Here is a 21,957-nt window from a genome sequence, read left to right as displayed (position 1 = left end):
CCAGGGGGATGTTTGTTTATTAGCCCCTGGCACATTGTTATGAGTTTATTCTCATTTCTTGGATATAGTTGAGATTCATCCCTTTCAGTTTCCAAAATGCTTCTGGAACTTTCCTCTTCACTGATTTACTTGGGGATGAGAAATATTATTCTCTTCTCATTGCTCATACATTTGCTGTAAACAATATCGAAGACCTAGGGTAAGCATAATAAATACCCCGTATCATGCTTTAGAGTAATAAAAACTGCAACATTTTCAGCTAGCAGAATGCAAATATTTCCAAACACAGTCCCTCCCTCCAAAACACAGAACTCAGCGAAGAGGCAATGACCCACATACAAACTAGAATTTCTCGTTATAGTGATAGGAATTGAAGAAAATCCTGAATTTCAGAGACCTCTGAGAGAAGTGAACTCTATGTTCCCCCTGCCTGAAACCATGAGCTCTTCAAACTTGTGAGTATGGACACAAAGAAATGGGACCTGCAGAGAGTCTACTAAGAAGTGGAGTAGAACAGAGATAGATACCATACCAAAACAGTATGGTATTGACACAAAAATAGGCATGTTGATGAATGGAATCGGATAGAAGACCCAGACATAGATCCCCATATCTATGGGCACATGACTTTTGACAAAGAAACCAGAAACGCACACTGGAAAAAGATAATATTTTCAACAAATGGTGCAGGTCTAACTGGATGGCTGCCTGTAGAAGAACACAAATAAATCTGTTCTTATCACCCTGCCCAAAACTGGAGATCAAATGAATCAAAGACCTCAACGTAAAACAGGGTACACCTAACCTGTTGGAAGAGAAAGTGGGGAATAGGCTTAAACACATTGGCACAGGAAAAGACTTCCTCAGCGGAAGATTGTCAGCACAGGCACTAAGACTTAAGATTAATAAACGGGACCCCATGAAATGGAGACACCTCTGCCCTGCAAAGGACACTCTCATTTGGACAAAGCAGCAGCCTAGCGTGGGATTTTTTTTTTTTTTAACCAACTACACATCTGATAGAGTGCTAATATCCAAAATATATAAAGAGCGTCTTAGGGATTTTACTGCTGTAAAGAGACACCATGACCATGGCAACTCTTTTTTTTTTTTTTTAAATTTTCTTTTTTGGTTTTTCAAGACAGGGTTTCTCTGTGTAGCTTTGTGCCTTTCCTGGATCTCGCTCTGTAGACCAGGCTGGCCTCGAACTCACAAAGATCCACCTTGCTCTGCCTCCCAAGTGCTGGGATTAAAGGCATGCGCCACCACCGCCTGGCCTAAACAGTTTTTTTTTTAAAGGTTTATTTATTTACTATATATACAGTGTTCTGCCTGCATGCCAGATCTCATTACAGATGGTTGTGAGCCACCATGTGGTTGCTGGGAATTGAACTCAGGAGCTCTGGAAGAGCAGCCAGTGCTCTTAACCGCTGAGCCATCTCTCCAGCCCCCATGGCAACTCTTATAAAGGAAAATGTTTTTAATTTGCATGGCTTACAGTTCAGAGATTTAGTCCGTTATCATTCATGGCAGGACATGGCAGCATGTTGGCAGACATGGTGCTGGAGAAGGAGCTGAGAGTTCTACATCTTGATCTGCAGGCAGCAAAAGCAACCGTGTCACTGAGTGTAGCTTGAACATAGGAGACCTCAAAGCCTGTCCCCAAGGTGACACACTTCCTCCAACAAGGCCACACCTCCTAATAATGCCACTTTCTATGAGATTATGGGGGCCAATTACATTCAAACTGTCACAAACTAAAAAACATCAAGAAAACCTATAACCCAACTTAAAAATGGAAGTCTGTGACCATTATTATTTATTCAAATATGCTTTGTTGCTTTTCAGCTTCTTTCTTTTGAATCTCCTATTATGTGCAGATGGTATATTTTATGGAGCCCCACAATCTCTTAAAGCTTTCTTCACTATTCTGTCATTCCTTTGAACGGACAGATCTTCAATTTTATCTGTCTTTCTTCTTCCTGCCCAATGTGCTCTTGGTCTTCTCTGATGGAATTTCATCTAATTTGTACTGTTAACCTGCACAATTTCTCCTTCACCCTGTCATTTATATATCTTTATTGATAGTCTTTATTTCATGTTGATACTACTGTTTCCTGCATTTTCTTCCAGCATGGTTTCCCTTGGCTGTTTGAAAACATTTAAAAGAAATAATTTAGGGGTGTGTGTGTGTGTGTGTGTGTGTGTGTTTTAAATTCAATGTACAGAGCTTATGAATATTCTCTTCATGCTTACTTCTCTATGTATGAGCCAGTCTTTTTGTTTCTTTGAATTTCATAACACAGACATGCATGTGCATGTATAATATGTATTACATATAACACATACACACACATACTTCAAAGCCTTTGACTTAGTTACTGAGAATAAATTGACTATTTTCTAACATTCTTCTTCATCTTTTTTGGTTGTTGTTCTTTTTTTACCCTTGTGGAAGAGATTTAGTGTTTTCCAGCCAAACCTTTATTTGAGTGCCGTTTGAATGAGTCACAGCTGAGTTCATTAAGTTTCAGTGCCTCAGGGACACTGCTGAGAACCGGAAGTCGGTGTTTGTGGGATGTAAGCTACTGTGCCTGGAAAATAAAATAGAACACTGAGACAGTAGGAATCTATCTCTGTGTGATGTGTGTCTCTTGGTGTTTCTCGTGAGGATAGCCTCGGCTCACCTTCAGTGCAGCAAACGATCCGGAAGGAATGTTACATCATCCCATTCCATGAGGTTTCTCCCAGGTTCCAGCCATACCATCTCTTGACAAGCATCAGACACAGAGGGAGTATTCTATATCAGGTTACAATGTCAGTATCCCAAGAGCTAGGGAGATGGCCCAGAGGTTAAAGTGCTTGTTTGCAAGCACAAGTACCTGAGTTCACAACCTCAGTAGCTACATGAAAATGGGGCATGGTAGAAACCACTTGGAATCCCAGTGCCATGAAATAAGGAACAAATAGATCCCGGGGCTCGTTAGCCAACAAAGCTGGGCCAGCATAGATGAAACAATGAACTTCAGGTTCAGGGAGAGATCCTGTCTCAAAAACAATGTGGAGAGCAACAGAGGAAGACACTGGGTATCAACCTCTTGTCTGGACCTGCTCATGTACACACACACACACACACACACACACATGCACTCGGGAATTGATAACCCTTGACTTCAAGAAATAGTTAAAGGATAAGCATGTGGAATACATTCTTTGACTTCAAGACTGTGATCTTGTTGGGAAGTGGTGGATATGAGTGAGGAAAAAAACAAGAGTTATAATCCTGTAGCCTGGTTGTCTAGAACTTTAATCTCTAATAGGGTTTTAGGCTATTGTGGACCAGTGCCTATTGACAGTATACAGCTGCAAGTATATGCTACTTAGATTTTATCAGAAGTCCAACTCAGCAGAATACTTCTCAAGAAAAATGACTTATACCATTCATTTTCTCAAGATTAAAACTGTGTTGCTGGCTTCTGTCAGATCATTGGAAGAATGTACTTTTGACAATTTACCAAATTGCCTTAATGTAATTATATTTAGCATCTTGTCTTCAGAATTTAAAACATTAAATATGGGCTCAAGTCCCAGCTTTGTCCTTTGTATGATATTGGGAGACTTCTTAACCACACTTAATTTTCATTGTTTTAAATTTGAAAACATGTGATAATAACTACTTTACAGTTTTATACAGCTTCCATGATCCAGTCCACGGAGAGAAAACAGAAACCTACAGTTCTTAAAAATACCCTGTAGCTTAAAATTTGTAGGTAATAAACAAAGCACCATATGAAATTCATTTTGCTGTATTTGCAGTAAAATCTGTCATAAAAGCTGTTGTCAAGGTCATTGCCAATTTTCAAGGTCTCTTATAAAAAAATTCCATTTCAGTTTTACAACCAGATTCAAAAGGACTCTGCTTCTCCTAGAATGTGGCTATTCTTTCCTTTTTCCTCCCCAGTAACAAGAGTGCACTAATTTCTCATGGTTCTCCTACTGCCCTAGGGGTAGAGAACAAAACGGGGAAGTCCATTGGCTTGCCTGGCTTGTTTATCTATTTTCTCTCATTTCTCCCATTTTTAAACATTTGTTTGACAATCCGTATATACATTTGAATTTTAAGCCACCTCAAATTCTTTTGGGGCAGATGAGGTATCTAAGTTGAGTCAGAATGTTACATAAAACTTCAAGGTCCTTGTTTCTTTACCTGAAGGTTGAAAAGAATCATGTAGGGTCACTTAATGCCACCTGGGAAAACAGACACACAGCAAAGTCAAGTTCAGGTTGGGGGTGCAGGGTGCATCCTGGAAAGTATATCCCACTGGAGAACAGCCTAGGCTTAGATGTTTGGGGCTATGCAGAACCCACTTGATCACAAACAAATGTGAGCAGTGTAGCTGTCTTTCATCACCATTTTTATTTAAGAATAAAATGCTGTTGTTTTCAAAACTTAAGGGGAAAGCAAACCCTTTAAATGAAGCAGCTATCAATAAGAGGAGTTCTTTTATTATACATGGTGTTTACTCTGCTACAAGTATCACAGATAGTAAATTTCTAGCGGTCTCTGCATAGAGTATCACTGTTTTTGTGACAATTCTAGATGGCATTGTTTGTTGAGAGTATCTCAATGTGCAGTCTGTCACTCCTCCCAGAAATCTGGTTTCCCCAACCTTTGTACATCGCCGGTGGGGACCAGAGCATCCCTCATAGATGTCATCCTGAAGCAGCAACGTCACAAAGGGTGCTGTCAGCTACAGCCTGTTTCTGCTGCGGATGAACAGAGGGAACAGTACATGACACAAACAAAGAGAGTCTTTGCCCGGAGGGTGGAGGCACCACAGTGGAGTGCTCTGGAAGAGTTGCATCCCAGTGAGAACCGACAGAAAACTCATCCTGTGTCCAGGAGAGAAGCAGGGGCCAAGCACATCTGCTCACTTAAGGAGAGAAGGGTAGAGGACCAGCTTGTTGAAGAAGTGTTGTGCTGTGGTCACAGAGAGTGCTCCTCCAAACACAGAGGGAGACGCTTTCTGAAACATTCATCCTTTCAAATCCTCTTTAGTTTATTCACAGTTCATCTGCCCGTCCATTGTTACCCAGACTTGGTGCTCATCAGCTCCCATCTGACCCTAAGGTGAAGTAAAACTATGCTCTGCCATTTGGGAGTTCACAGTTCAGTGAGTGACTTAATGATCTGAAGACCCATAACCACAATAACAGGAAAACTATTAACTGAGGAGCAAGACACAGAATGTCTGGGTATTGAGGCAGGGGGATAGCTGCCAGCAGTGATTTGAGACAGCCCTTCTCAGTGCTGCAGAGGGTTGCAGGTCTCCTGGTTTCCCTAACCAGTGACAGGGTTTTCCAGTATGTGTCTTTCCCGAAAGAAGATCTCACCGTCCTAAACCACACTGGGCCATCAGCAGCTCTTTCAAGCCCTGCCCATCTATATGAAGTTCCAGTGAAAAGGTGGCACCAGACTCCACCTGAGTGAGAACTGGTCTTCCTGCCCTTATTTATTCCTCTAATTCCAAGAGTGGGTGATGATCCTGGAGTGGTTTCCTAAGGCAGTAAGTGTAACAGCAGATAGGACAATTGGGATAGGAAGAACACCCGCTCCCCCACCCCCCCACCAGCCATTTGCTGCCCGGCCTCTAAATGACCTGCAGGTGGTGAGTGGATCAGATCCACACATCCCAGAGGGCCCAGGTAGGAGCCACCTCAGCAGTTTGTCAATGGAATAAACTGAGCCGGAGGCATCTGGGACTGGGAGGTGCAAGTGGTAACCTCATCCCAGAGGATCATGACTCAGAGGACAAAGCTCTCACCTGATTCCAGAGCTGACGTCATAAAGCAGCTAGGCATTCAGGGCCAAGTCCCTGAGCTGTGCTCTGTAAGGCAATTGGGCATCACACCTGGCTGGTACTCAGGGTCCAACAGGAGGTCAGAGCTGAGGCTCTTGGAACAACTAGGAAAGAGGAAATGGCTTACAGAACACCACGGTTTAGATGGATCTGGATTTGGAGGTCCTCATTGCCGGTGAGGAAGGCAGAAGGGTTTTAAAAATTCCTGATGGCCACTTCGCACTGCAGACAGCTTAAATTAAAATGTGAAGGAAGTCAATGCGGTGATGATTCCTGTCCTTCCCCACCAAAAGAATCTAATGAGCGGAAAAGACAGAAACCCTGAACAACTGCAGCGCTCCAAGCATGGACTAACCAGTGGGCGGCACTCTGGAAATGACTAATGTTGTACCTGCTCACTCACTAAGCACAACACCTCAGACAGGAAGGACGTTTTGCTGTTTGCAAACCATCTCACACAAGTCATTTAACTGATCCTTACAGTGTCCTGGCAGAAAATACATGTCATATGTACAAGGGGCACCTTGACTGGCCAGGATCAGACCATGATTTCACACAATTCCAAGGAACTGAAGAGACCCGAAAAAGATTGCAGCTTCTCCTTTGTTACCCAACAGCGGCAGAACCCCGAGTGGCCTGAGGTTTTGTAACTCTGACTTCTGCTCCCACTGCCCCACTCCCTATTCTTTAAAACAATAGAATATTCCTAGGGAAAGGAGATCTTGTGCATCCAGTGTGATCTGGCCAAGCCTGGATTATTCCCTGAGGCAGCCTGGCATTTGAAACAATGTGTTTTGCTTGTTTTCTGCAGAAAGGTATTGGCAAGCCACTCCTGACCTGGCCTGCCTGTTAGAACTACCTTGGGAGCTTTTAAAAATCTATGTTGAAGTTCCTGGACCAATTAAGTCAGAATCTCCAGGGATGGCCTGAACTTTGATATTTTTAAGCTTTCCTACAATTTTAATGAGCAGCCCATGTAAGGGAATCTTGTGAGACTTTGGGACATGAACTGATAAAGTTAGGAAAGTACTTGACTCTGCCGTGTTCTTCAGAAGCTGTTTTGAAAACCCCATGTGTGTATGCATGCTTCTACAGGTGGAATCTTCATTTCCATGCCATTTGTGTTGCTCATAAACCGACATGGTGTTCTCTCTCCACCATCCTGACCTGGTGCTTCATCTGTTTTATCTCCTACCATGCAGTTTATGTCTCTCAGGATGTTTCCACTTGCAATTAACATGTAACCCAGTTTACAAATGCCACGGACATTTGTTATACGACATAATAAGAGTGTAGAGTAGGACAGCTTCCTGGGTGCTCAGTTCAGCAGATCAATGACATCATCAAGGGCCCAGATTTCTCTCCCCTTTCTACTTTGTGATCTTTCATGAGTCTGCCTTTTTCCCAGGCTTCCTTCCTCATGATCAGGCATTATAGAAATATGTTGAAAAACAATATTTATTGTTGTTCAGGGTTGAGAGTGAGAACATTTTTTTTCATCAAATACTTCGTTGATCAGAGCTAGATCACAATCTCTCTCCTCGAGTTCAACACACTGGGGTTTGCCTCACTGGCATAGACTTCTCCAAATTAAGGCAGGTACTGGGGTGCAATCATTTCCCCATGGAGTCTCTCTTTCAACAAACTTAGGGTTCTAAGATGGTCTGCATGATGAAAGGGGAAGCTGTTGGTTAGAAGCCAGCCATATTTGATAAGATAGGAGCTTAAGTTGAATTCAGAAGTGAAATCACTGCACATTTCTTCACTATTTTTGTCTTTGAATATGTCAAAGCCTCTTCAAATGTGTGTTCTCTCGGGTGAGAGGGGACCACTGTATCACTATGATGGGGCAGCTGTTACTACCAGATATAGGAGCTGCCCTGGAAAACACTGGTTCAGGACTGTAACATGCTGGTCATGCTGTACATGTCAATACGTTCTTCTCCTTTAGTCTTCTCTACCTTGCCTGGTGTGTAGGGTTCCTCTGGTAGTGGTTGTACTTAGCAAATGCAGTCTGACATCTGGTTTCTCCTTAGTTATTTTTATTTCCTATTCATTTGAAAGTTTCAAGATTGTTCTTTGCAAAGCAAGTGAAAAATCTTCTGTCTAAACAGTGGGGAGTTTTCTGTCTTATACCAAGTCTTAACATCTAGAATACCGTGAAGGAATCTACAGACAGAGGTGGTTACCAAGTTCAGGTCCCTCCGTGTTCATGGCAGGAGAGGTCGATTTTAGAAGACAATTAAGACTCTTTTAGATTTATGTATTTTGTACTATGCATGTGAGTGTTTTGCCTGCATGTACCTCTGTGCACCATGTGGGTGCTTAGTGCTTGCAGAGTTCAGAAGAGTGCGTCAGATGGCCTGGAACTGGAATTAGGGCTGGTTATAAGCCATCATGTGGGTGTTGGGAACCAAAGCCAGGTCCTCTGAAACAGTAGCAAACTCTCTTAACCACTGAACCCCTGACGTGCCCAGGCATTATGAGGCAATTTAGCTCTCATGCTTTACACATGAAGCAGCCAAACATCTGAAGTATTAAAATCCTTGCCTCAGGTGCACTGTAAGTAAACTTGCAGCACAGCAAAGCTCACAGTTCTGTATAGCTCCTTCCCCCATCCTATCAGGCTCTAGAGTCACTTTGAGGATGGAAACCTCATTTCTGGATCCCTTTCAGTCTACCACATCAGAATCTCCAAGAATCTGGGGAGTGTGTGCTTTCGATAGGTCCTTGGTTATTCCTAGGACTAGCCATGTGTGGAGTGCTGCTTTGTGAACTGCTTTTCAGCTAGGCTTTATCTTGTGGTCCTGACCATTATGGTAGCTTTGTATTTTGCTAGTTGTATCAAGAAAAAAACAAACTTCTCCTGCCTTAGGACTTTCTGGCAGGACATTCAAGTAGGGAGGCATAAAACAAGGACAGGTGAGCCAGTCTGGTCCCTCTCTATTCCTGTGCCCAGCCTACCCTGCATTCTCTCCCCGCCCTGAAGCACTCACTCTTGCTGGATGTTCTGGAACTTTAGTTCTTGACCTTGGCATGCTCTGCCCAGGCCTGGCTCTCCGTGGATGTCCCGTCTGGATCTGTGTCCTTTTGTGGCTCTACCTTGCTGAGAGGTATCAGAAGCTAGCTATTCCTGGCTCATTTCTTCCCCAAGGAAATATCTCCTCTTTTTCCTTTCCTGAATGACTAAGATACTTGAATTCTTTCAACTTTTTCTTGTACTTTCACTTTCAGAAAAATAAATGTGGACATTCTGAGAGAATGATGGAAAGTTCAGTATGATGCTTAAGATCTATTTTATATTTTTACTATGTGTATGGGGGCTTGAAGGGGTTATGTGTACACAAGTGCAGTGCCCTTTGAATCAAGAAGAAGATGAAGGATCACTTAGAGCTGAAGTTACAGGTGGTGGTTGTAAGCCCCCTGAATGGGTATCGGGAACCAAACTTGAGTCCTCTACTAGAGCAGTATGCACTTTTAACCACTGAGTCATCACTCCAACCTCTAATAGGATGTTTAGTGTCAACTACATAAATATGGAATGACCTGGAAGACATACTCTGTGTATGCCTGTAGGTGATTATACAGAGAGGAGACGATTGCCTACTGTGGACTGTGGCATTCCTTGCTGGGGTCTTGGACTGTATGCAAGGAATAAGGGAGCTGAGTGTTAGCATTTAGTAGCAGCTTTCTGCTTCCTGATAATGGAGGTGATGTGGCCAATTGCTTCAAGCTCCAACTGTCTTGACTTACCCACTCTAACAGACTGTACTCTTGACCTGTGAACCAGAATGAACCATTCTCCATTGAGTTGTTTTTGACAGAATATTTCATGACAGCACCTAGAAAAGAAACTGAGACACATAGACAACTAGCAGTGGCTTCCCAGCACAATATTCTGCATGTTTATGGAGGTTGTTAAGTGACAATAGATATCCCTTTTCGTGAGAAGGAAAAAAAAAATAGTTTCTATCCTGAGCCTTAAAGAACGATGAGTTTGTTTAAAACACATTGGTGTAAATGAAAGTACCTTCCAGACAAAATTCCATTGGCATTGTTTGTTTGCACATTGTCATCTAGGTCTGCATAGGTCCTTGGGGGAATCCATGATGTCACACAGTGCAGAATTAGGAAAGAGGTGACAGTGCAGGAATGTTGACAATGCTGTACAGTCCTTGTTCTTCTTTCCTATAAGGAGCAGGCTTACTCCACATGGAGATACCCATGGAAGGACACTGAAGCCTTCTTCCATCACCCCCTTCTCCATCTTTTTCTATAGGTGTTAATGTTTGAAATGCCACTGTTCAAAATCGATGGCTTTGAGGAAATCCCAGAGTGCTGTGCTTCATTAGGGAGACAGCAGCAGAATGCTCTCTAAGAGTGTTTAGTCATTACTGGGACTTTACTAACTCGTAGTGTGCTACCAGCTGAATACTAGGAGAGCAGGAATAGTGGCTTCTAGAACAGGTAGAATATTGTCTTAATATATCAAAACTGTAGACAAGCGGTATCAGTATCCTATGATAGCCAGACCCTAATCCTGAACAAAATTTTCCAGATACCTTAGTTTCTCTGAGGGAAATTGCCTGGGAATTAGAGCAATCATATCTAATATCTGAACACTTAGCGAAGGTCATATGAGCAATTTCGACTCCCATACATTTGCTCCTTAGAACATTCTTTATATGTAGCTGACATTGCTCAGTCTAATAACACTCTGCTCACCTTGCTTTCCATTAGCAGATTAATATAAAAGCAATCTTTAAAGGATATTGCAGATCTTCAATTACTACATCAATGCTGAAATTTATATTGATGCAGCTAGAATATATTAAATGTTAATGGAGATCCCAAGGAACGTTTTGGCAGGGTTTTGAGACATTAGCATAAATTAATTTCTTCTTAACAACTGGCTTCCTTTTGGAGCTGAGGAAATGGGTGAGGGACTCCCTCTAGAGTGGCTTTGCTGCTATTATGCAGCATCTGCCAAGGATAAGCTTTGGGATGGCAAAAAAGGAAAGAGAAAAAGCAAAGGAAACGGGTGTCCGAGTTTTAGCCTCCTTGCATTACCTAATTACCTACAGAGACATTTAATTACAAAGAAGAATTTTCCCCCACTTTCCTTCTTTGAACAGGGCCCCCTGGTTAGCCAGCACTGCCGATTCTAAAGGAAAAGGCAAGGTGGATGCTTAACTATCGCCTTCAATAACTCATTCGCAGAGTAGAGAAACAAGAGCTACTTCTGAAGGTAATGATTTAGTTTTTGCTTAGTTGTAGTCTTAGTTCCTGGCATCCTGACGTTTGGTTGACAGATCTTTCTGGAAATACTATAAATAAGAAAGCACAGGACTGGAGCCAGACTTCTTGGTTTGAATCTGAGACATATATCCCTCCTTAGGCTTGTGATGCTGAACACAACATTTGACCCTCATCATGGCTGATTTTCCTCATCTGTAAAGTCAACATGATCATCACAGTATTTCAGCTGGACTTACTACCTATAATCCCCATTCAGAAAGCAACCGTGGACTATTTTCTGTACTTGGGCACTCCCACGTCCTGAACACGCAACAGATCCATAAATGGTCCTGTATTTCTCTGAAACTTGGGATCAAGAGTCAGTGTTGGCATGGTGCATGCAGACTGCATCCCCCCATCCACCCTCATGGGGAGTTCTGCTCAGGCCCAGGACTCTGCTTCTGCAGATTAGCTATATCCTTATACTAGAAAGTCACCGTTTCCTGAGGCTGTTAAGATTGACAGATCACATTGCTGCTGACATTGGCACTGCTGTGGTTTCATAGTGCAGGGAGGAGCTGGGAAGTGGAAGAGTTCGATAGCAGAGCATAGCAACCAATCAACTTATTGAACTTGTCATACCACGTGCATGGGGCATAATGTTGAGTAAGAAAATCTCATTTCTCAAAAGTACTGATGATCATTTTCTCACTCCACTTTGGGTCAATTCACTACTATAGAGACTTAAGTTAGTATAGTATATAAACGCTGCAAAAAAAAAACCCCAGAACAATATTTTTCAATATGAAGTAATTCATATTTATCTAAAAATTGCACACATGTCAAAGCACATATATATTTGACGCATAATTCTGATTCTTTAAAATGACAACTTGACGAAGCATGATCCTTATTTTTTAAATGACAACTGTAAAATGTAAATGACAAATGTAATTGTACAAAGGATTTAATTTTTATGTGTTTGCCCATAGTGATGCGGTATACAAAAGCACAAGACAACGAAAGATAATTGCTGGATTTTAGAGATTAAAATGATCACATTGCACATATTTTAAAAGATAAATGACATACCCAAAGACCTATAGAATTGTGATGAACTTATCATAAAATGGATAATGATTCTCAGCTTAGTGATGACTGGTTTCCAGAATTACAGTAGAAGAAACCAGTTAACACTGAATGAAGGAGTGAGCAGGCTAAAAGGAAATGGAATTAGATCATTAAAGTAATGACAAGGAGCAGAGGACAGAGATAACTAAACACTGATGGTAATGGAGTAGTAGAGGAGGAAAAGTTGAAGACACTGGTGGAAGGGATAAACAAAAGGGGAGAAGGGGCGAGAGATGGAGCAGAGAGATGGGAGGATTCAGAGAAGAAACTGGAAGAAGCAGCTATGAGAAGATAAACAAAGTCATTTGGTTTCTTTATTTATTGGGAGAATGAAAGAGTTTGGAAATGAACACAGATACTTCCATCACGGGAGACTTGTGAAGAATGTGCAGCATCAGTAGGTGGGTGGTGCCACATTGGCAGGAGCAATCACAGTTGGTGTGCTCTTACCAATAGTAAATAGACACAAGGTAGAGAAATTCTTAACAAAATAAGTTGGGATAGTAAAGAGTTTTGAGAAAAGGTTAAGTGTTCAAGAAATCAAATCCTGATCTTGATGCCACTTGCTCATAGAATCCCTCTTTCCTCTCTTCGACTGAACTCCTGGAGCTCGGCCTGATTCTTGGCTGTAGATCTCTTCATCTGCTTCCACTAGTTACTGGAAGAAGGCTCTATGATGACAGGGTAGTCACCAATCTGATTACTGCATAAACCAGCTCAGGCATCCTCTCCACTACTGCTAGTAGTCTAAGCTGGGGTCATCCTTGTGGATTCCTGGGAACTTCCCTAGGACCAGGTTTCTCCCTATCCCCATGATGTCTCCCTCTATGAAGATATCTCTTTCATTGCTCATGATGGGGAGACCTACAGAGACAATAGAACCAAGCTAGTAGGAACTCATGAACTTTAGACCAATAGCTGTGAAGCCTCCATGGGACTGGACTAGGCCCTCTGCATAAATGACAGAGTTGTGTAGCTTGGTCTGCGGAAGGGGCCCCCTGGTAGGAGGATCAGGATCTATCCTTGGTGCATGAGCTGGCTTTTTGGAACCTACTACCTATGGTGGGACACCTTGCATAGCCTTGATGCAAGGGGAAGGGCTTGATCTTGCCACACTTGAATGTACCAGGCCTTGCTGACTCCTCATGGGAGGCCTTACCTTTTCAGAGGGGGGACTGAGGGGTGGGTTGGGGGGAAGATTGGGGGAGGCAGTGATAGGAGGGAAGAGAGGGGGATCTGTGGTTGGTATGTAAAATGAATAAAAAATTTCTTAATAAAAAATAGAATTTTAAAAAAAGCAATTAAATCCTAAATGCAGATGCTACTTAATGTCAGAGATATTTTCGTTGAGTTCTTATACCCAGCATAAAATTTGAGAAAATTGAGGTCATATATCGAAACCCAGGCTCACTTGGGAGATGAGTGCTCAAATCACATGGTGCCAACTGCTCTGTGTAGACTTTTTGGGATGTCAGTTTTCCATCGAAACTCTCTGCTGTATATATATGCATATATGTATGAACATAAAAGCAACTGCCAAGCACTTCATTATTGCCAATTAGCTAATGTATGCATTAAGGAATGTGCTATAGCTTATTGATCTCTTAGAAGCCTGTCAAGGTTGGATAAAAGACAGCTGGATAGGAACTTTAGCTTTTAAGATTTGTTACAAAATCCTTGAAATGTGGGGACAGGAAATAATAGAGTGAAGACAGATGGAAAATTGTCATTCTGAAATAATGTTATATTTACACATGACTCAGGTCTCAACCAATGAAAGAGTTAGGTAGTGAGCAGCAAAATTGCAGACATACAATTTCAATATTTTTAATTTAAGAAAAATTAGAGAATAGAGGAAGTACCCCAGCAGTTTCTTATTGGAGCAGGAACGGCTACTGTCAGTCTGGGATAAGGTAGGCACTGATTGTCAGTTTCAAAATGTCTTCTGCTCTTGTGTTCACAAGGGTGCCAGTTCCCAATTCCAGGATGTTGCTTTTCAGCCTAAAAGCAGCATTGATATGTGCCATGAATAAATATCAGAACTGCCAATCTCAGATTACACAATGTTATACACATGTGTGAGTATTAGAGTGTGTTTCTAGTCTGTGTCATCTCTTTCCAACTTCTGAAGGCAAGAGTGATGCTGTGTGCTGCTCTGCACACCTCATGTTGCACACGTGCTCACACATATGCCAAACAGAGTGTGTAAATTGTCATGAAGCGTGCTTATTCGAACTACTTTCTGTAATAGATCAAATTTAAAAAGACAAGTTTCAGTGTTAAAAGCACCACATTCATATTTATTCCATGAATAAAAGAATCAGTTGGACGTACTGTAGATATGACAGAATTTAGTACTACTTTACTAATTCTCAGGTATATATGGACCATCTCTAAGAGGTTCCACAAGCTCTTAAGTATGAAACTCCAGCTCTGGTGGAGCAGAAGCTAGAACTCAGTACTGAGAATTCTTTGAGCTGTACTTAACTAAAGCAAGAGGGGATGGAGAGGTGGCTCAGTGGTTAAGAGCACTTGCTGCTCTTGTAGAGGACCCAGGTTCAGTTCCCAGCACCCACGTGGTAGTTCCCAACTAACTGGAACTTGCCTCATGGATCTAATGCCCTCTTTCTCACCTCTTCAGCTGCCACGCAGACAAAACATTCCCTCATAAAAAGTAAATAAATCTTTTAAAACATGAATTAAAATAAAATACTTAAGCTAGACAAGTGACATCAGAAGGGCATGGGGACTGATGCAGAATGCAAAGTTGTAAGGAGTTTTGGAGATAAATTCAGAGGTAGCAATAGAGACTAGGCAGTGTTTCTGTGTAAAGCCCTTAGGACAAGAATGTCCATTTTCTTTTTGTCCCAGCGTCTACAACGAAGGACTCCATGAGGGAGGGGCACAGAAGCAGCAACTTCTATGAAAATGAAGGCTTTTCAGTGCTGTTTTTCATTTTACTAGGAAGACTGTGTGTGATGTGCTGAGTGAGGGATGGGGGGCAGGGTCAGAATTGGTACAGGACACACCCAAACACCAAATTCTCAGCACATAGGGGATTTATTATCTTTTTGTTGTTGTTGTTTTGTTTTTTGAGACAGGGTTTCTCTGTGTAGCTTTGCGCCTTTCCTGGATCTCGCTCTGTAGACCAGGCTGGCTTCGAACTCACAAAGATCTGCCTGCCTCTGCCTCTCACAAAGATCTGCCTGCCTCTGCCTCCCAAGTGCTGGGATTAAAGGCCTGCGCCACCACTGCCTGGCGGGGTTTGTTATCCTAGAGGGGTAAGCAATGTCTGACTCTAGATTGGGCAAAGGCAGACAGCAAGCAGCAGCAGCAGCAGCAGCAGCAGCAGCAGCAGCAGCAGCAGCAGGTGTTTTTTGCAGAGTGGGTTTTTAAGGACAAAAAGGGAAGAGTCTGTGCTAGGGTGAGTTGTCAAGTCCTGACTGGACAGGTTAGTTAGTATAGCCAATAATGAATTTTGATTGCTGGCCCTTCGTGTTTAGTCTCAGGAATGAGTCAGTGGGCAAATAAGGGAATGGACCCCGCAGGGCTGTGTAATCTAGTGGTTTAGCAAGGGAGAGAGAAGGGTAAAGGATAAAACCTGCTGGTGCCATGTTTGCATGGTAGTGCCTGTTAGAGCCCTTCATAGTATGTCTCAGGGAATGTCACTGATTCTCAACTGAACCTGAGGTGAAATCTAAATTATGTTAATATTTGACTAAGGTCTGATGTAGCAAGTCTTACTCTGCCCCACCAGGGAGACATTATTAATTATGAAAGCTCAGCTGATAGCTTAGGCTTGTTTCTAACTAGCTCTGATAACTTAAATTAACCATTTCTATTGATTTATTTGCTGCCACATGGCTCATGGCTTGTTACCTCATCTCCTACATGTTATGTTTCCTCTGCAGCTCCTTGAGACTCTACCTTTCTTCTTCCCAGCATTCTCTTTGCCCCCCAAATCCTACTTAGCTATTGGCCATTTAGCTTTTTATTAAACCTATCACAGTGACCTATCTTCACAGGGTATAAAGGAAAATTCCACAACAGACTGAGGCTTCATTCTGCTGAGAATTGAGAGAGAAACTCTATAAGAAAATGATGATCTTCCTCTAAGAACTGGCTTCATCATTTTTTTACACCCCTTTTGGTCATGTTCCCATTGCTTTTATTTATAATCATTTGAGGAGGAAAATATTTTAGTCATACAATTTATTCAATCAAGACAATTAAGCAAAACAACCTATTAATTTAGTTGTTGAGTGTGTGTGGGAGGCTTACTTAAAAGCAAATACTTGGATCCAAACACTAGCATTTACAAAACCTGTTTAGAAACTCATAATTTGACTAAATTTAACCATACCATTATTATTTTTTAAGTGCCATTCAAAATAATCTTTTCAGGGCCAGCGAGATGTCTCAGCAGGTAAGATGCTTGTCACTAAGCCTGACCACTTGAGTTTGACCACAGAGATCCACTTGGAGGAAGAAGAGAATGGACTCCCCCAAGTGGTCCCCTGACTTCCTACACATGTGAAGTGGCATGCTTGGGCATGGATGCACGTATACATATATGCATTCATGCACCCACACATACACAAACATACACATACACTAAATAAGTAAATATAACAAAATTTTAAAAATGACCTTTCATTTAACACATTCAGTTTAGAAAAATAGAAAACCTAGATGCAGTCTAGCCTGAGAAGAATCTCTATTAACATGTTGAGATCCAGCCCTTCAAGTGCATGTGTAACACAATACAATAAATGAATGCCTGGATTTCCTCTAAGAAGTAAATCCCATGAGGCTGTCAGTGCATAACTGAATGAGCAATGTGTAGCTAATGGGATTAGACTGTAATGTATATGCAATTCTTTAAACACGCTGGTTTTTCATAAGGTGCATTGTATTATTTAGTCACTAATCACATATTTCTGTTTTTGCCATGCTGAGGGCTGAGTTAAGGGCTGAGTTAAGAACATACTTACCACAGAGCAACAACACTCCTAGCCCAATCACATGCTGAGACAGTGTAGCTGAAGTTTTCCTGGTCCCAACTGGCTCCCGTGGTCCCACAGTCCCACAGCCTCTCAGACCCAAATGAACACACAGAGGCTTATATTAATTACAAACTGTATGGCCTAATGGCTTAAGCTTCTCACTAGCTAGATCTTACATCTTAAACTAACCTATTTCTATAAATCTATACCTTGCCATGTGGCTCATGACTTACTGGTATCTTTACATCTTGCTTCTCATGGAGGCGGCTAGCAGCATCTCCTCTGCTCTGTCTTTCCCCTTCCTCTCTATATGTTTGGATTTTCTTCCTGCCTCTAAGCTGCCTTGGCTTTATTTATCAACCAATCAGAGCAACATATATTCACAGCATACAGAAAGACATTCTCCCATCAAGACACACACACACACACACACACACACACACACACACACACAGAGAGAGAGAGAGAGAGAGAGAGAGAGAGAGAGAGAGAGAGAGAGAGAGAATGTTTGTGTACATGGGCTTTAGCCTGTTTGGTATACATAAGCCAGAAATTGATATTACAATGTCTTTTTCAGTCACTTCTTTGCCTTATCATTAATTTAATTTTTTTTCTTTTAAAAGTTCATTCTTTAGAGCTGGGTGGTGGTGCATACCTTTAATCCCAGCACTTGGGAAGCAGAGGCAGGTGGATCTCTCTGAGTTTGAGGTCACCCTGGTGAGTTCCAGGGCAGCCAGGGCTAAGGAGAGGAACCCTGTCTCAAAAACCAAAAACTGAGAAACAACAACAACAACAATGACAAAAACAAAACAAAATGTTCATTCCCTGACATGAATCCCATACATATATACAATGTATTTTGATTTTTATCAGTATCTCAGTCCAGCTCCTCCTGCACCCCAAGACCTTCTCATCAAGTCCCCATCCCAACTCCATGACAAATGTGCTCAGGTCTAGGGCTATCCCCTAAAGTATAGGCAACCTACCATGGCCCATCTCTCTGAAGAACACCAACTCTCCCTACTGCAGCAGCTTGCAACCATCTAAACTCCTCAGCCAGGGGTAGGACTTTGTGCGCCCCACCCTATCTGTGATAGGGTTATGAGTGGCTTGATCTTATTCAGGTCTTGTACAGGCAACCCCCACCCTGGGAGTTCATGAGTGCAGTGCCCTGCCTCATCCAGAAGATGGGTTTGCAGAACTCCTCTTCAACTTCAGGCTCTTACAATCTTTAGGCCTCCTCTTCTGAGATGTCTCTGGAATCATCCCAATGTATTCTTTTTTTTCGACAAGGGTCTCTCATTGAACATGGAGCATATCATTTCTGCTAGACTGGCTGGGCAGTGAGCCTCTGGGGTCCATGTTTCTCTACCCTCCTATGCTAGGGTTACATATATAAGCTTTGACTTGGCTTTTATGTGGGGGTTCATTCTAGAGACCCAAACTCAGGTCCTCTCTTTATCCCCGGCAATATTTCCTCAGCCCCAATCACACATTTTTAGTGACTGCATGTATCGAGTTGACTTTTATGGGTTTTTAAATGTAAACATTTACATTTCCAATTCTTTTGCAGTTCTAAACAGTACCACAATTGATATCCTTTGGGTCATCTTTGGCTATATTTACAACTATATTAAAATCATTTCTGGAAATGGAAGAGTATAAAAGCAGTTTGAAACACCTGTAAATACACCATTTAAAACTGTGGTGTGTATTTTCAAATGGAGCTAAAAATCATTTGTTCCCTTTGATATTATCCCAGGCACTACATGAGAGTAGTCATTGCTTGACTCTTGTTAGTGACAAATTATCTTTCTGTATTTCTTTTAAAACTGGCACTGCTATGATGCATTTATAGCATGTTTACATATTTTAATACTGTCATTCATGGTCATCAGGAAAACTTTATGATTTTTATCTGTTTCTCATAGTAATATATTATTATTCTTTATATTTCAGGACTTTGTCATACAGACCCCAATGTAGCTCAAATACTTTCAATTGTAAATTAGCATTTTATTTATCTACTTACAAATTTTTATTTTTTAACCTTTTAATATACATGTATAATTCAATTTGTTTTCAAATCCATTGCTCTTTTCATTTTGCCTTTGGAGTTATTTCAGGAGAACTAACATTGATATAAGCACTTTGATTTTCTTCTTGTGCTTTTTTAATTTAAAAAGTTATTTCATTAATCAGTTAATTTTATGTTAGGGCTTAAGTGTCCAACTTTATGTCTTGAATTTTATGTTTGTTATTGTGTATGAGGTCATCTTGGTTGGCACTGTGCATTCTAAGTAGTTATTGTTGGCATATTTAGAGGGCATTGATTTTAAGCATCATACCATCTTTCCCTAGAACTTGGTTGCATTTTCTTACCCACTTAGGCCAAGACCCAGGTGAAATGAAATCTAAGAATGGACAGGGAAGCCCATGTCAGCCCTGCCAATATTTCCAGAGACTATTTGGTCCACATTTCATCTTCTCTCTATTCTCTAGGTTTGCTTGTGTTCCAGTAATTCACACTAGCTGGTCTCCCCTTTCATCCATGTGAAAGGATGTAGAGAACACCATGCGTGTCTGATGACACCTCACTTTAGACTTGTCCAACACTACTTCTTGGAGAAGTTTCTTGTAATTGTTTACCTGTGGATGGTATGTCTTTGGTTTTAGACACAGGCATAGAGTTTTATCTCTTTTATATTCCTTTTATTGTGTTCATGAAACTGAAGGAGAAGTGCAATTTACATAGGTAGCCTGATTTTGCTTTGAACTGGAAACCTCTCATCACTTCTTCATGATGGTTATCTATGCTCTGTACAAAATAAAGAGTTAAATGAGCGGAAATCGAAAAGCTCCCAGCAAACAGTTACAGCTAGCAGCCACGTCTCCTTTTGTTTAGGCTACTTCCTACTACAACTCTAGGATGTACTGTAATGGAGTCAATTCAATGGGCAGGATCCTTGCTGAGAGCAGAAATCAATGCCTGTCATCTTTCATCTTGGCTTCTTCATTGCAGGGGAATCTCATTTGGGGTAGGTGGCTTTGCATTCTTTTCTGGCATGAGTATAAGTTGCATTTGTAATACAGATCCTCATTTCTAACAATAGAATAAAACTTTAAGGTGCAAAACTTGTATTTGGGACTTCCAGATGTTTCAGGTGGGAAGTTGTGATGTTGAAGAGTAGAAGGCTTCTATGACTACAGAATCAAAATGAATGAGACATAATTAGCTATGCGACTGATTACCAGCATCTTGGCTATTCACATCTGACCTTCTGGGAGGCTCTCAGGTTTGAGAAAGTGCTATTCTCTCAAGAATTAGTGCTACATTTCTTGAGGAATGGACTTAAAGTGAGCAGAAGATTCTACCCACCAGTGTGGTTTTCTTTTGTGTAAAAGCTTATGCTCTAAATTGCTTGATCATGGATGTGGAGGCCTTTAGATAACTGGTTGCTCTGAGTTGCAGACATGAGAATTGGGATGGGTAACTTAACTTTTTTGCCTCTCAGAACAGTCATCTGCTATAAGGATAAGATATAAGATGGAGATAGGTTTTTGTTATACTCTTGTCCAGTTAATCAGAAGATACAGCATCCAGCTAGTTCCTAGATTTCAGGTCACTCGAACCCCAGGACAGAATTTGTTCTCCCCCTTTTCTATAAATAAAAATAAAAAGCCCGTATGATGCATCACAAAGCATCCTCTGTCCCTGGCAGTGTGCTGGGCTATGCTGAGCTGTGGCTCACTGGGATATTTTCTGCTACACGAGCAAGTTGACTTCCATTCTGAATATTTCATGCATTCTGTGCATGCTTGGCAGAGTTGAGAGCTCTCACCAGTGGTGAATTCACAGCACACACACTGGCAGCCTTCCTGAACTGTTTACTTCAATAACATCATCAGCAATTAGCCTGTAGAGTAGAAATTTAAATGGGCTCTGCAAACAAACATGCCTTTGAATCAGCTAATAACAAGATGGGTCCAAAGAGGGCTGGTGTAATTAGGCAGGACAACAGTTGAGAGGGAATTAATCAAGGGCGGGGGTGGGGCATAAAAAGCAATGGGTTCTTTCACCATAGCTTTGAAAAATGATGTAATTCCAAAGGGAACACTGGAGGGTGGAATAGGATATGGGCAAAATCCATCAATACCTACTTATCCTGTTGGTTGACATTTTTAGTATTTATTCAAAAGCTATGTTGATCACTGGAGAGGAAAAAAGAAAGGAAAATGCGGGGGTTATTTATCCGGCACCTTCAGCATGGACGATGTGGTGTGTTTTGAAAACACATTGTAATCCTTAATTTTGACAGTATTCTGCAAGGTAGGGATTTTCCCAGTAAAAATTGTGTGGGTAAAGAGTCATTCAGGAGGTGGTCAGTACTGCACAAAAGAAAGCAGCTGTGGCTGTCACTGAGAAAGGCATGCCACTGTTCAAAGACAGGCAGAATGCCACCGTAATTGCCGCCAGCATTCAAAGAGAGGTTCACGTGGGCTGACACAATCTGCAGGGCTTGTGTGTATGGAAGTGGGTCCTAGCATACAGATAGGAGGGTTGTAAGTGAGTGAAGGGCTGGATGGGATGGATTTTGGGGGGGTCACTGTTTTCTTTTGCATTTTTGGTGTTGTGTCAACAATTTCTTCTAAAGGAGTGAAATTCTGCAATGAGGTAGAGAAGATGAGAGACGGGGGTTGGGGGAGGGAGGTAAGGAGAG

The 21,957-nt window shown here is 41.6% G+C and overlaps 2 long non-coding RNA genes across 3 annotated transcripts in view; one reads left to right on the top strand and one right to left on the bottom strand.

Moving 5' to 3' along the window:
- Window positions 1-4,398: 4,398 nt before the first annotated feature.
- On the bottom strand, window positions 4,399-5,815 carry LOC131919275 (uncharacterized). Its single transcript, XR_009381205.1, has 2 exons — window positions 5,661-5,815; window positions 4,399-4,767 (listed from the first exon to the last, which is right to left on the bottom strand). It is a non-coding gene; the product is annotated as an uncharacterized LOC131919275 (long non-coding RNA).
- LOC131919276 (uncharacterized) overlaps window positions 5,799-21,957 on the top strand; it is a 78,743-nt gene continuing 62,584 nt past the window's right edge. Inside the window, exons 1-2 of one of the 2 annotated variants that reach the window (XR_009381206.1) lie at window positions 5,799-6,502; window positions 10,997-11,109. This is a non-coding gene — a long non-coding RNA (uncharacterized LOC131919276). The remainder of the gene's footprint in view (window positions 6,503-10,996; window positions 11,110-21,957) is intronic. The other variant, XR_009381207.1, reaches the window with a different exon arrangement.

Source organism: Peromyscus eremicus, chromosome 9 (assembly GCF_949786415.1).
Source record: "Peromyscus eremicus chromosome 9, PerEre_H2_v1, whole genome shotgun sequence".
Lineage (NCBI taxonomy): Eukaryota > Metazoa > Chordata > Mammalia > Rodentia > Cricetidae > Peromyscus > Peromyscus eremicus.
The sequence above is the reverse complement of the archived record's forward strand: the minus strand, read 5'-3'. Positions and strand labels throughout refer to the sequence as shown.